The sequence below is a fragment of the Passer domesticus genome, chromosome 3 (genome assembly GCF_036417665.1).
Source record: "Passer domesticus isolate bPasDom1 chromosome 3, bPasDom1.hap1, whole genome shotgun sequence".
NCBI lineage: Eukaryota > Metazoa > Chordata > Aves > Passeriformes > Passeridae > Passer > Passer domesticus.
In genome coordinates, this window is record NC_087476.1 from 36,513,753 (window position 1) to 36,530,132 (window position 16,380).

Genomic DNA, 16,380 nt, shown 5'->3' on the forward strand with positions numbered 1-16,380 from the left:
AAACATGTTGACAGCTCATCTTAGGAAAAGAAACACCTCATCTCTGTAGAGAACCACCTGCAGGATGGGGTGTGTGCCTGCATAATCTATAGAAATCCTTGGGCAGAAAAACTGCATCTGTCTAGACAGACAGGCAGAAAAATCTTCAATGTTATTTTTTAGATCTTCAAGTCCTCGGTAAGAAACCAAGCCAGGATTACCAGCTACAGTAGGTTGTGCTGATTTTTTGAGCATTTTTGTGTTGAGATTGAAGCTATGCAGAGAAAAGAAATTCTGATTAATGCAAATTTTCAAGGTCTTCATGTACGTTTTCACCATGAAACCCTTATGCTTCAGAATTCTTCACAAAAACATTTTGAAGATTTAAGTTGCTCAAAATGCATTTCAGCAATGATACTTCATTTTTATTTTATTTCTCATAAATTTTGTTACAATATAAAATAGAATACACAAATAAACAAAGGACCACAATATCTTTAAAAGTAGAAACATTGATATTTAATTCCAAAAAACTGGATAGTTCAAAAGAGGATAGTCTGATATCAGAGCTACTTTTGGTGTTCAGACTGGAATTTGGCAAAATTGACATGGTTATATAATAGAAAATTGTACTGCTAGGTTTTTTCCTGTCCAGTCCTCATGGACATCTGCTAAAATGGGTACAATTTATTAACTATTTACCCATATTAACATTTTTCCTTGCTGTACAACAAAATTTATCAAACAAGTAATGTAGCTGGTTCTATGACATACTTGAAAGGGAAAACAGCACTTTGTTTTATACGAAATTTTATACTGCTTACAAAGGAATTTTTATTTTACAAACACACTTCGTAGAATTGTACTAAAAGCAACAAATGATTGGGAGAGGACACAAAAATATCTGATTGTATCAAATAATCAAATGACCTATTTGAACACCACACATATATAACAGGAGATTGACTACTATTCTGCAATAGAATCGTAACACAATTGATCCTATGGTACAATGGGGAAATGACACTGTCACAATGCACAACCAGCCTTGGACATGATGACAGGGTGAACAGAAGCTTTAGGAAGAAAAAAACCCAACATTTTAGGGTTCCAAAAAATGTATGCAGAAACCCCAAAAGTTGCCCTTTACCAGGTAGACCCAAGACACTGCTGCTTATGACCAATGGACTTACAGCCACAAAGGAAGTCTGGGACCCCTTGTGAAAGAAGCTTTCTGAATTTGAGATGGTCATGGACTGGAGCTCTACAAAGGCACTGAACTCCAGAATAATATGAGCACTGGGGAAAACAGGAGATTCAGTAATTTAGGAACAACAGGAGGGAATATTAAAATTTGGGAGGCATCCCCCTAGGAATGAGGACGGGGTCAGACTTCCAAAGGAGTGGAAGGGCTGTGTTAACTCATGGGCCAGATGAATAGAGGTGCAATAGCATGACATATGAGCTTATCCACTCAAAAATAACTGAGTTGTGAATGTAAGTTTGCTAATTGGAAGTGACACAGAAGAAAGAGCTGGGTGGACAGAGTCAGTTTACCATAGCTATGACATTTCCATAGGTAAATAGGCCAGTTGAGCTATTTCCACTTGATACCTGAACACAACTGTTTTGGAGACTTAATCTGGGCTTTGGCATGCAATTGTAATTATTCATGTTTCAGAAGGCAGCTTAAAACTACACCAGGCAAATGAAGAACTGGTAGGAACATCCAGGGAATGGAAGCTACAAAAGTGAAGTCTAAAAGAAGCTATATATATATAATATGGTAATGAACCATAAATTCAGTGTTTACAGTTACAACAACATGATGTTTTCTTAGAAAGATTTATACCACTTCCTGCAAGTTTGGTATCTTTAATCCAGCTGTTTTTACACTGCCTTTTATCAGTCATCTTATGGCAGAGTTTGGCATGTATAAACTCAGAAAGCAAATGCTGAGACAGAATCTGATTTCTACCCACAAATATACTGAAGGTGAGAAAGGGAAAGCAATAGAGAGGAACAAGAACTAATGAAGCTCCAGGACTCTACTGTTACCTGGACAAGAGATAAAAACTGGTCATAAGCAAATTCAGTCTGGGATGTCAAAGAAGGAGTTTAATTCTCCAAGTAGGATAGCTGGACAATGGCTGTGTAGTAGAAAAAGAAGGCACAGAAAACTTAATTGGTTTTACAGTTTCATCAAACTGAAACTCAATTAATATTTTAAAGGGATTTCATGGCACAGCTCTCTGAAATAATTGTGATCTGGATTCAGTGATCCAGAACATTGCTTCTAATTCTATTTTACTAAAATACAGCTGTAAATAATATGCCCAGAAAACATGAAAGACAATAACAACAACAACAAAAAATCTCTGAAAAAAGGCATAATGATGAAAAGAAAAAAATAGATACAAAGGGCAATGTCACAGTTCCAGGAGAAAGAAGAATCTGAACTGGAAAGGAAAAGATGCATAGGGAAGGGAGAAAGCACTAGGCAACACATTAAAGTCACCTAGTAAAAAAACCAGAAAAACACAATAACATTGTTTGTGTCAGAAACACTGTGATTTAGTGTCCTTATTAATAATATAGGAAATATGTGCTGTACACAAAGGGCTCTCACAGATGACCCTGGCCTGGGAGGACCTGAAAGGTGACTCAGAATATGGAAATAACACAGAGTGACCTAGTGAGCCTGGGGACATTACAAGAGAAAATAACAAGATGAGTTTCCACTTGTAAGCATAAAAATATACCTGAGGCAAAACCCTCCAAAACACTTGTAGGCAATGGCAAACTGCTAGCAGGAATACTGAAACACTTTGCAATGAGAGTGGGTGGCCAATTGAACATAAGTGCACATTACAGTTTGGCTGCAAAAATGCTGATGCAATTTTAGGGTGAAGTTTCCTTGATATTTGAATCAAAGGCAATAGAGATCTATTTTCTACATCATTTTAATGCAAATGCATCTGGAATAATACACCCAGTCGGGGGAGTTGCTGTGCATGGACAAATTGGTAAAAGGAGAGAAAACAATAAAAAATACCAGGAATCTAGACAGACAGCCTTACAAAGCAGATTTAAAAGCTTTGTGTGTATGAACAACAAAGGTCCTTTCAGCCCTGTTTTTTTGTGACTCCATGCTAAGCAGGTATAGATTCAGAATGCCAAAGGGGAGGTAACACTTTAGACTGCTACACAGAAACAGAAGTGCCAAATGGGGTGAAACTAGCAACATGAAACCATAGGCTGAGTAGAGGAAAATCTTTCAAGATGTACTCAGCTGTAGAAAAGCTGCTGGGGGACCTGGTGGAAGCCTGGTCACTCAGGATTTTTACATGGCTGGACAAAACATTAGAAAATGTACCATAGGGAGCAATTTTCTGCTGGCCAAGAGCAGTGGAGCAGATGATCTAATAGGCTTCTTGCATCTCTAACCTCCACAGTTTTATGATTTCTTACTGTAAAGCACAATATTTCAAGAGGAAAAAGAAATAAATACAAGGTAAAATATTGGATGGTAAAAAGCCCCAACAAACAAACACAAAACAGATGGAGAATGAATCAAGTTCTGTCCTTTTGCCTTTCGTATTTAAAGGAGATGCTTCTGGCACATTGTTTCCTTGTCAGAGGCACTTCATTTTCTTTCTTTCTCTTACCATTTTCTCTCTCACTACAAAAGCAGAAATAGCCACTTGGGACTGCTGATGTCTTTCTAAGGAAGGATGCTGCTCTCATGCTGTGGAATAGCATCAAGGCTTTGGTCAGTCAAAACATAAAAATCTCATTGTTTTCTTTGCAAACAGATTTCTTTTCGAATCAAGACCCAATCAATTACATGCATCATGGTATATTCCCCAGCACAGCAGTCCTTCTCGTCTCTGCATTTCCTTCCTCCCCACTTCCAGTACAGACTCTCTTTTTACCACCTTCTTCACCCATTGCTTTTGTGGAAGCTGAGTATTCCCAAGTCCATACTACCTTTAGGAGAATTATGTGTGAACAGCCCATTGCTTTTGTGGAAGCTGAGCATTCCCAAATCCATACTACCTTTAGGAGAATTATGTGTGAACAGCATGTCCAAAAAAAAAAAAAATCAGGGACAGTAGTTCAGGTTTTTCAGTGTGTATTCATTTGTCCCATTCATCATTAGTGGGGATTCTGAGACCCCTCGTGACTTTGAAATTTTGATCAGCACGCGGGTCCTGATGACAGGCAAATGCACTTTCAAAGGGAATAATAAACTGATTTTCAGAAGTCATGGCAGCTTTGACATACAAACATGTCAGCTAGATTGATATGTAACACAAGACTGTGCACCTCGGCTGTTACCTCTGTCTGCCCCGGGGCACTCTCACAGCACGTGGTCCCCCTCAAACACCAGGGTACAATCCACATGAGATCAACAGGGCTACTGAAACCTTGAGGCATTGTTTCAAAATGCTGTTTGAGCAGGGGTTTCTTTGCTGACGTATGTTTGTTGGGAGTTTCTGTAGAGAAGGTGCGTGGTAAATATAAGAGGGCAGTTTGTGTGCATCAGAAAGAGTTTCCCAAAGCAGGAGATTCAGCAACACTTCCTAAAGACAGGTGCATAATATTACTTCCTCAAAACCTACTTTCAGTAGCAGTAATAATCTAACTGTGATTTTGGTCATTACAATACCTTTAAATTGGGTGGGGTTTTTTTACAGGGAAAAACTTTCTGTTTCTTGTGCAAATCGTACATTCTGTATACAGACTACAAATACTTTATCTATCAACAAACTGCAGCCATATTCAGGTGAGTAGCTGTGATTTACCACAGAGAAAGGCTGCACTTGCACCATGAGAAGAGAGCAATTCAGCCTGGAGACTGAATGCAGGATCTTAGAGCTTCTGCCTTAAATTGCCATGAATATACTGGGATAGTTAGCCTGTCAGGACCAGGCAGTTCCTAGGGGAATGTCCTCCAGCACATGGCTAGTTTTCAGAAGATAAGCAAACCCAGCAGAGATGCTGTTGAGCAGCAAGTGGTCTGACGATGCTTTGCATCCCAGTTTCATTCTTCTTCCCTTTGCCATGAGTCAGTCCTTCCCAACCTACTTCAGTCCTTCAACATTTTGACTTCTGGAGCTGGTGCCAGCCCGACTGCAGCTCCGAACATGCTGGGGAAAGGAAAAAAAATAGAATTAAAATAAATCAAAAGGCTGAAGTAGCCTTAACATAGGCTGTGGAAGAGTAGAGCCTCTCTGACAGCAAGCTTGTGGTCAGAAGGTTGCCTGGAGTATCTGAGGGAAGGGGATCTGCCTGAAGTGGCTGTCTTACAAGACATGGGGGAAAAGAGATTCCTGTTTATCTTATAAAACTACTGGCAGCACATACAGATTTGTCACAGTTTGTGATATTAATGATAGCCATGGGATGTGGGACTTTAAGTTTTTACATCTCAGCTGCACATTGCTCACAGCTCACTGCTCATCAGTTCCAGTTTGGGGAATCTTCTAATCTGTTTTTAGTTACCTAAAATCTGGCATATGGTCTGAGCTTGTCTTTGCCTTCCTTTTAGAATCAGTGGACAGGACCATGACTATGTGAATTGTCCTATCCTGTCCTGCAGGACTCTGAGCTTGAGTGGGGATGTCACACTGGGGACAAGAGCGCTTGCTGATCTACAAGCCAAGGTGGTTGAAACAGACTGAGAAAATGGCTTTGCTCGTGCAATTAGGAAATCTGGTTTTGTGCTCAGCTAAAGCACTGTGTGTCAATGAGAGAAGATATAAACCATGTCTTCACACTCAGGTTTGCCCAATGTCTTTAGAAATTACAATAGGCTCTCTGATATTTTTATCTTGGCATGTCAGTGCATGAGCACCCTTGCTTACACAGGGTAGTCACAGGGACATAAAAAACAATACAAGCCAGGAAGACAGAAACACTTGCAAACACCTCTTCAGACAAAATAGAAAAGTCAGCATACTGAGCTCTACCTGACTTTTAAAACCCTCATTTCCTCACTCCTGACAGGTGTGAACAGGACACCATCCTGTTTGGGGACGGTTTTCTAAAGGAAACACATACAGTAAATGAACCTTGATTTAAAGTTAGAGGATGACATGAGTCCAAACCATCTGGCTTGTGATACAGCTTAGCCTCCTTCTTTACAAAACTAAGGTTCAGCCTTTTTGTGTTACTTTGAGGACTGCCCCTTGCTCCTCTTCAGGCTATGGGGTCCTTGTGTTCATATAGCCCCTGGGGGAAAAAAAATTAAACCAAAGCAAAATATCCCAAAATTCATTCAGGGGTTAAAAGGAATACATTGGTGACTCGTTATGCCACACAGAGTGCCCATTACTTTTGTTGACTTCAAGGCTGTAGTCACTCACAGAGAACGGGGTGATAATATTTACATTGGGATTTCAAGGAAGACTGCTCCTATAAATTAGTAAAAGGCATGAGTCATCCCAGCACAGTGTTGGATCCAAGAGATGCAGTTATCAGCCCAGCATAACACTCCAGCATCTGTCCAAAACACTGCACACCCTCATTAGCACGCTATTCCTGGGAGCTAAGCAGGCTGAAGGTTGCAAAGAGGTGCTATTGTTATACCAGGAGTAATTCTTATGTTTTATTGATACCCAATAAACTGTGTGTTAGCCTGAAAGCACAGAGAGAGAGAGAGGGAGCAGAGGGCTGGAGTAGTCTGTTATATAACAGACACGGGGAGTGGAACTGGACAAATCCTTTTCAATTACTTTTTTTCAATAAATGCCAGGTTTGGGGAGGAGGACCATCTGAGCGATTTAATAATTAATAAGAATACATTCATCCCGCTGTACAGCTGGACACATCACCTGTGAATAAATCCCCTAGATAATATATTTGTGGATCTTCATAATATTTTTTCATTCTGGTTTTTTTTTTTTTTTTGTTTTGTTTTTTTTTTTTTTTTTTTGTCAGTCTAGTCCCAGTTGTCCTAGGATTTTCCTGGAAATCAACTAGCGAGATAACCACTTGGGGGAAAAGGAACAAGCGTGTGGACCTCAGGCACTTGGCTGTTCAGGAGCAGAAGTGATGTTTGCAATGATTAGGGCTCATGGCAATGCAGGGAACCTGGCTGGTGAGCTGCACAGATTAGGTGATGTGACAGGACTCTGGAAAAGACAGACAAATATGGGTGCTCTGCACAAGCTGGGAATTACTGTGGGTGTCAATTAACCTTGCAGATCACAGGGTTCATTAGGCTGAATTATTTATCCCAAAGATAAAACACTGAAAGAAAGTAAGGCATCATTAAACAGCACAGCCTTGCACAGAGTTTAGGCAGTGAACCAAGTTTCCGAACAATTTAATTTATTAGGGACCTAAATTGTACTAGATTATCAAATCAAGTGGAATAGAGGGAGGCAATGCATTTTATGTTCAGTGTTCAGAATGTAATAAGTGTGTTATTCCATTCATGCCATGTCTCAGCCTGAGTTATGAAGAGAAAGGGATATTTCCTATGTAGGGTAATTTTCCATTTTATATCCATTTTTAAAAACTGTCAAACAGTTGTCATGAAGGAAAAACATTTCTAGTTTATCACTGAAGCTTGAAACCTGTTAAATGTTAATGTAAAATAGAGCACTACATATAGTCCCAATACAATGGGAAGAAGCTTAACTGTTTGAAGTCTGTCTTTGTGAAGATTATACCCTGGCAGAAAAAGACAATAGGAGAGTTTTGCCTTGGGAAAAGAGAGATTGACAGGTCTGCATGTTTTTCTGCAATCAATATTGTAGACAGAGCTCTTCTTACACGGTGGGGTTCAATTAAAGAAAAAAACACGAGAATTTGGGGGAATTCCCTAAAGAGTTCAAATCCTTTCTGAGAGGAGGGAATGTTTTTTTCAAGATGAGCTTGCATGAAAAATTCATGCAGTGGATGGATACATTCATACAAAAAGAAATTTGATAAATAAATAATTGTTTTAATACTGAGTCACACAGCAGTTCCCTATCCATATTGACCACTTTAGTTGCAAAACTAGTCCTTAGTGTAAACATGTGTAAAATTAAATCATCCAGAAAAACAAAATAAGGCAAAAGGTCATACATGTTAACTGAAGCAAGTAGTTCATACTAAAGTCTCTCACAACATCCAGGAAATAAGAAACTGCCACATGCAGACAAGAAACCAGTACAGGGATGAACACAAAGAGACAGACAAAACACAGCATGAAAAAGGGTGATAACTAGAGATTTGCAGCCATCAGGAAGGAGAGAAGAGGAGGCAGCTGCAAAGACAGGAGGCCGGAAAAGATAGACGAATTGAGCTGGAAATATATACAGTTATGATAGCAGCTATGAAAGCAATGACATGAAGCTGCAATTAGCTAGCTGTACTCGACTGCTATTCAGCCATACTTGCAGCCCTCTCCTCATTTTCCCCCGTATTGACTGCATGAGAGTCAGTTATCTTTGCTGGAAAAGAGTTATGTATAGAACACCTGGAATGGGCAAATAAAGAGCCAGCCTGGTTTAGGGTCTGTGCGTCTCCAGACCATGGAGAAATTCAAGAGGACAGGAGCTCAGGGAGAGCTCATCAACAAGCACAGCCTGCGTTTCTACTGCACTCCTTCCCCACCATGAAAGCAAAATCAAAGAGGGAAAACTGCAATGCTTTTTCTTCTAGTAATTTCTATGTCTTTGGTACCTGTCAGTTCCTCTCCCTCACCTTTTTCCCACCTTTGCATGGTTGTTTTCTGTGTTGTCTCATATAATTTTCTTTCCTCAGCCAGTTCTTCCCTGAAATATCTACAGCTCAGTGAACAGTCCTGTAAACTCTTTCCTTTCCTTTTCTGCACCTTTCTCCACCTGCCTTCTCCCCTACACATGCCCCTTGCTACAAGAAACCTTCCTTTGTGTTTCTTTCACAATCTCTCTCTGCACAGTCATACTCTTTGGCTATGTGATTCTGCCTGCACCAAGGGAAGCCCTCGGACGTGAGATTGAAATGGCCTTTTCTTCAGACACAGGGTAAGCTGCTCCAGTGCTGGCATGATGCTGACAAATTAGATGAAATATTCTGTAAGAAGCTAGGAAAAGTCTCACAATCACTGGCCCTTGATCTCACAGGGGATTTCAATTTATCAGCTGTATGTTGGAAATACAAAACAGCACAAAGAAAGCAGTCTAGAAGGTTCCTGGCACAATTGGTGAATGAGGCAACTAAGGAAGGCAATCATGATGAGATGATGAGATTATTGGAGAAATAAGGAGGATCAGCAGAACTGCTAGCTGGGACTTCCAGGGGACAGACATTGGCCTGTTTAGGAGCCTGGTTGAGAGAGTCCCTTGAGAGGTAATACTAAGGGTGAAGAAGTCCAGGAGAGCAGGATATTCTTCAAGAAGGAAATCTTAGAGGTGCAGACCATTCCCATGGGCCAAAAGACAAGCTGGTGTGGAAGACCAGCCTGGCTGAAGAGAGAGAGTTGGGTGAAATTAAAGAAGAAAATTACCTTTGGAAAAAGGGGCAACAACTTAGGAGGACTACAACATTGCATGACGTTGTGCAGGGACAAAAAAAAAAGGGGGCCAAAACCCAATTAGAATTTAGGGCTATGGTTTACTGGAATAATTGGGGGTGCTGGGATAATGGTTGGGCTCAATGATCTTAAAGGTATTTTTCAGCCTAAATGATTCCATTATTAATCTTCTTTTCCCTTCTCTGAAGGGGACTCCCAAAGACTTTCTCTGAGGGTTTGTCTTGAACTGCCCCCAGTGACAATGAGCTTGGCTTCCTAAGCAGACCAAATAAATGAGAAGAAAATTCATGCCTCCCATCCCTCCCCTTGTAACAGTAATTACCTTAGGAAAAGAAAATTTTTCCTTTTTTTTAAAGAAGAAGACAGAATTAACTCTCCCTCAACCTATGGTACTACAACAGCCCATGCTCTGCTTTGACTCATGACTAGGTTAGTCACCTTCAAGTAAGAGATGAGCCCTATGTAGTAAAAAATACTAATTTTTAAAGAGTTAACTAAAAACTAGAGGCTGGTTGTTGTTTTTAGTTATAGGATACATCCAAACTGCATTGCTTAGTCCCATACTGTGTCCTTCACTACATTACATGTTTCACCACAAAAGAGCCTCTCTGTGAAGGAGGCTGGTGAGCAGACCTACATGGCCATTGCAATGGTGAAGACAGGTTTTGGCAAACAGTGCTTGGGCAGACAGCTAGGTTTATGTAAAATAACCTGAATCTCTGATTTATAAATCTGTAAAATTCATCCTTGCAGTAAAAGGCGAAAGCTCATGTGCCTGTGCATTTTTAAGATTTTGTCCAAAAGACCCTACTACAGAAAATTCATTTAATCTACCTTAGAGGGATGAAGGGCTGAGTCAACCCTGCTAGGATTTGAACCTATCACTCCAGGGAGCCTAATTATTGCAAATGTGGTGTTTAAACCACTAAACCCTTCCCTCCTGCTCTAATCACTTCTCAAAGAGTCCATTTTGTTCCGTGAAGTTTACATAGCACCTGTGATAAAGGCAAAGTATTTAACAAAGTCTCTTTAAGCTGAGTATATCATTATTCATATTACAGCAGGTTTAAAAGAGCTGGGCAAGGATGAGAACATTGTGCTGCAACAAAGATCACAGTAGCAGCATCACGAATTGCTTCTCAGCTCCACTCTCACTTTTGCTTCTGCTACACAATAGAAAAATAGAGTGAGAGGAGAGCTGAGACAAACTGTGTGTGCTCCCTCCATGCTGCACCCATAACCATGGATTTACTTGAAGGAGGTTTCATGTCATGTGTCTTGGCCCAGGCTGGTGCACGGCTGGAGGGTGACAGCTGAGTGAGCCTTGTTCCCCTCTGTACCCACGCCAAGTGTCACTAGGAGCCATGCACTTGGGAATGTTCCTGACAGGGGCATGACTGTGCTGCAGGAGCATGGGAGACTCGGTGTGTGGGCATTTGGAGGACATTGGTGCTGCAGGGTAGCAGGTGGTAAAATATCCGTAACAGGAAATATTAATGACAGGTCCTTGAGGTTTTTTGCTTATCTCAGGATGCTGGTGGTATTTTTGCACAGTTTAGAAGGCAGAAGTGGAAGCTGATGAGAATCTCTTGACAAGGCTCCTGGTTGGAGGTGGAAGGAAAAGCAGGGCTGAGGAATAAAAGGAAGACTTTTTTTTTTCAAACTCTGAGCTTAAAAAAACCCATATCCCATGTTCTTCCTCAGAGACAACATCGCAGCTAATAATTTTGCATTTTATTCCCTGGGAGAAAAGGGAATTTTTGTCCCCCTCTTCCTCCTTCCATTACCTGGAGGGGATGCATTTTTTGATACTGACACACAGAGAGACTAAATCTAAAATGCTAATGGACTGGCAGTGTTTGCAGTGGGGTGAACAGTTTTCTGCTGGAAGGCTGGTTGGCAGGATACCGTCCTGCAGTCATTGAATCATTGCACTGAATCACAGCCATGTTGGCAGGATCCCATTCTGAGGAAGTTCACAGTACTGTCAAACACCTGCTGTTGCCATTGAATGGTATTATGCAAGATCTGAAATTCTATTTATCGAAATCCCTATTTGATTTTTTCCCCCCTCCTTTTCAGTCACTAGTCTCAAATGACTGCAGCAAAACCTATTCCCAAGAGCATTTTAATTCAGCCTGATGCCAGGATACCAGTTCTCATAGGGTGAAAATCTGCTCTTCTTTGTGCTGATGCAGAGATTCCAAGGTAGCACAGGACACAAAGACACACAATCATTCCTACAGCATGCACTCTGCAGAGTTACTCAGGTAAGAAGATCAAACAGACTGACTCACAGAAGCCAACCACCTTTTATTTCCCTTGAAAGCCCTAGTTGTACAGCCTGGTGGGAGAGTCCACTGCTATAAATAGGTTTTATCTCCTAGTGTTCTTAAAGATAGCGGTCATTTCAAGTTTGAGTCACCATTATGAGAAGCTTGGCTTACACACAACTAGGAAGTGAACAATGCCAGGTTATGAGAGCTAGAGAGCAAGTATGCTCATCTTTCTCTTAGCTCACAGGATATAGTCATTTAAAGTGGTATTTCACTGGCGTGACCCATACCTTCTGTTCTGCCATACGTCCCATTTCACCTTGATGTTTTGGGGCCTTTTGTCAAAAGCAGTAGCTCCACCCTGACTTTACTCCCAGCCCAGCTGGAATCAAGCATCTCTGGCACATCCCTGCTCCAGGGCAGCCACAGCCATCCCAACTTTCCATGCAGCCATCTGCATTATGACCAAATCTTCTCCTTTTTTTATTTCTATGGACCTGCCATTCTCTTTCCTGCAATCCTCTAATTTTGTCTGTTCTGTAAACACCACTCCCTGACTGACTCTTTCCTCAACCAGTGAATCTGCTCTCTGCACAAAAAAGGTCTCTTCCTGTCCAAACTAAAATATCTCCTTGGTTAGCAATTCATGAGGAGATGTGAGCAGGTTATGCCAGGCTGCAACAGAGCTCTTCCTGTCAAAGCCCAGTCTTTCCTGCTGGTTCTCTCTTAAGCTATTGGATAACACTGTTACCTTGCATCAAATTCACAGTCTGTGTATGAGCTTCTCTTTAGCTTCTCAACCCATCCCCTGGCTCAAATTTAACCTTTTTTTTTTTCAAGTAAAAATAAAATCTACTTTCCTTATCCAGTTATACAATAAAACCCTCAACCAGGAGCTCATTAACTGGGCTCTCAGTTCTTGCTGCATCCTTTACTTTAACACTAACACAATCTTGCCTTGCCAGTATTCCTCTGAGCACCACTGCAAAAATCATTTTTGTAGCCTGTCTGTTTGCTCATGTCACCTCTCATTGTGAATCCCTCCACTGGCTGCCTTTTCTCTGTTGTGTAAAGATATTGCTTGTCCCTGTGCTGTCATTTTCTTTTTAACACTTAGAAGATGATTTCTGTCTCCCATTTGCCCATGGCTCTCATCTCTGCTGCTCCCTTTGAATCTCAGACAAGTCTATTTTCTTTCATGCCATATTCTCCTCCATGGTAACACCTGGAGTTTCAAACGGCATGTCCCCAAACGGTGTAAAAAATGCCTTATTTTTGTCCTTGAAATCCTTTCTCTACACTTGCCTTGCATGGGAGAGTTACAAAAGCCTTCATATAGTTAGGCTGGCAACAAGTTCTTCACTATGACCAAGAGTCCCTCTCAGCTGTACCCTTCTACCTTCCTTCCTTCCTTCCACAAGAAGTTGCCAACTCTTCAGCAGATTGTGACACAATAGGATTTAACAACAAAAAGAAGAATCCAAGTAAGTTTCTTTAAAAGAAACCAAACCAACAATCAAACAAACAAACAAACAAAAGTTCTATTAAAAACTGCAAACCACACACAGTTTTACACATGTATTTTAGAACAGAGCCCCAAAATTAGTTTATATTTGTAGGAGGGATGTGACGGAACCTGAAACTGGGGTAACAGAGATTGGTTGCTGGGACAGCAGTAATGCAGTGTCCAAAGCCACTTTCTCTCCCCAGTCATGTGTAGAGCCTGTGGCAGAGCAGGGGCCTGGAACCCTCTCACAGATCCCCAGTTAGTGCCAAGCACTCAGGCATTAATCATCTGTACACTTGCTGTCTTCAAGCTGATACAAGCTATTCACTTCTAAACTAAGAGCTTGGAAACAATGGCTTTTAAAACCAGGAAGCAAGATAGTAATTAATATGACCTGTCTATCTCCCAGATTATTAAACTGCATTATAAATGTTTTGTTGCTGAAGATTAATTATGTAAATCTTCACAGGAGTCTCACACAACTGAAGGAAATATTAATGTTTGCTCATCAGCTCTGATTTTTAGCTCTCAGCTGCTTTCTAAAGGTGTTGGAGTTCTAGTCTGCTATCAAAAACACACAATTACCATTAGCAGTAGCCCCAGTATTTTGTGCTGCATGTAGCTAATGGCTCTGTGTGCACGTGGTTGACTAGAGCTTGTCACAGACATTCACAATAACACTGTCTGAACCTATGGAAATGGCAGGTCAGGAGATGCAGCTCTGGCTGTGGTCACATCCACTGTAACCTGCTCCTAATGCCATGACCAAGAGTTGCCAGGTGGTTCATGGAAAAATATTGCTTAGTGAAAAACAAAAAGGAGCTGATTTTTTAAGACCATTGGAACATTAAAACATTTTTTATTACTTTTTCACTGTGTAACAAATGTCATTCTGAAAAGCAACTTTTAAGGCTTGCATGGATTCCTTGGAGGTTTTTATGTGCTACTGGCAAGCAGAATCAGCTAAGAAGTATTATTTCTGATGAAATTTTCATGAAGTTCAATGAAATTACTTTCAACATGTCCAAAACTCATAGGCTCAATAGAAAAGTATGTTTTGGCAAGACGGTATTTTGTCAATAGCAAAGTACTAACATAAACTTGTGTCTTGAGGACTTTGTGGGAATGTGATTGTGTGTTCAAGCTCCAGCTTCAGTTTTTGCTACCAGCATCTCCACTGCTCAGTGTCACAGGATTTTGCAACCCAAGAGCTTTCCTGGACAGAAGGGAAGCTGTGGTGCAGGTAGAACACTTCATTACAAAAGCACAGTAAGAACAGAGAGCAACTCTGCATTTTAAGTTACAAAGGAAGGTGAGCATCCTTAGCCACACAGTTTCAGATTCAGGATTTCTCTTTTGTACTCCAGGCCTCACAGCCATTTAACAGTTTATCTTTGCTGCAGAACAGAGATTTTCTTTAAAAAAATGAATCACTTTTACTGGAGCTAACCGTGGGAAAATCATATGGCAAACCTGTGTCTTGTTGATCCCACATATCTCAGTACATTGTTGACCCTGAAACATAAAGGCAGAAATAAAAGATATCATTGATTTTCAGTCCTTCCCTAATGATCATGTTAGCAGAAAAACTCAGCTACCTTCTTTGTTTCATACAACCTCCAAGCACCTCCATGCCTCCTCAGTAGCCAAACCCAGCACTTATTAACACCCTGTTCCCCCGGGCTCCTTGTGGAACACTTGGTTGCTGCTGCTAGTGGCTTTCACACATAACTGCACAAAATTAAAAAACAAGCGTGTTAAAAAAAAAAAAAAGCATGCAAAATTAACGTGAACAAACAACAGGGGCCACACAATTGATTATATTTTCACTGTCTTGTTGTATTAATTAAAGGTTCCCATCCCATAATTAAAATGAAGCAGCCAGAGAAACTGCATCATGTTATGCACAGTGGCTGAATCAAGGGGTTGCTCTTAGAGGTTTACAATTATGCTGCCAGGTAGTACCCAGGACTTTGAGTGAAGAGATCATTCTGATCAATGGCATTCAGAGCTTGGATCCCAGTTTTCATGAAGTACAGGCTTGTGACCCAAGGTTTTGTTCTGGCCCCATCTTTAATTAGAACCTGCTTTGGCTTTCCCTAACTCAGCTGCAATACTTGGCATGGACCTCCTGCATATTTAGATGACAACTAATGAGGATTTTTATTAAACTTGAGCCTTGGCTGGGTGGGAAAAGGGAGTAGCTTTTTAGCATCAGATGGAAAAGATTTTTGCCTCTGGAATATTTCTCAGCACGGAGCAAAGAACTGGGGGAGGAGATGGTGATAGGAATGCTGTCAGTGCTGCCACTAATGGGGCCTGCCTGGGGCACACTGTTTGGTATCCCTTGGAAGGTGACCTTGATTGCTAACATTTACATTTTAGCAGCCATTTGGCATATTTGATTGTGTCTACAGCAGAAAACAGCACAATTCTCTGAGAGACATGTAGCTCACTGTCTTCAACACCACTGTCCCCCCATCCTGCCATTGTCTGATGTTTGCTGGTTAGTCTGGAAGCACAGGCTACAAGAACACCACAGCACTGCCCCTTCTTATTAATGTGGGGAATCGATTCCATCAAGCACTGTCCACACAGGCTGACTCAAGGTACAATCTGCAAATTAGAGGCCTTCTCAAAACAATTAAGTAATTGGAATGGGTAAGAAAAGCGTCTGTTTTCCAATGAACCAAACAGCTGGCCATTATTATTTGCCTTTGGTGTGATTTATCAGGCTTGGACATGTGGGAGAGACTGTAGGTGTGTGCCAGAGGTACTGCTGGGTCAGATCCCAGAAAGCTTTGTGACTGCAGCTCCTGTCATTTCCTTACCCCACAGGACCTGTCTTGCAGAAGGTGGAGATTTGACAGTAACTCCCAGTCCTTTCTGCCACATGTTTCAGAAGTTCAGCAGATGGCTGTGTGCTCCTACCACCTGGCCAAAGGGTGCTGTCACCCTTCCAAACACATGGCATTAGCACCTCTGAGGGACAGGCCAACCCACTGATGCTGATGTGCTTTAATTCACAATTTCAGGATGGCTAAGAGCACACATGGGACAAGATAGGATGGCTTACCAGATGGGTGGTAATTTGTTAAGCTGCA

General features: G+C 41.1%; 1 long non-coding RNA gene across 6 annotated transcripts in view; it reads right to left on the bottom strand.

Annotated features, from left to right (window-relative positions):
- Positions 1-440: 440 nt before the first annotated feature.
- Positions 441-16,380, bottom strand: part of LOC135296374 (uncharacterized) — a 52,477-nt gene continuing 36,537 nt past the window's right edge. For 3 of the 6 annotated variants that reach the window (XR_010358441.1, XR_010358438.1, XR_010358439.1), the window contains 2 exons: positions 14,875-15,007; positions 11,893-14,791 (listed from right to left, as the gene is read on the bottom strand). This is a non-coding gene — a long non-coding RNA (uncharacterized LOC135296374). Of the gene's footprint in view, positions 5,133-11,892; positions 14,792-14,874; positions 15,008-16,380 lie in introns of those variants that run through there. The other 3 variants (XR_010358440.1, XR_010358444.1, XR_010358442.1) reach the window with 3 other exon arrangements.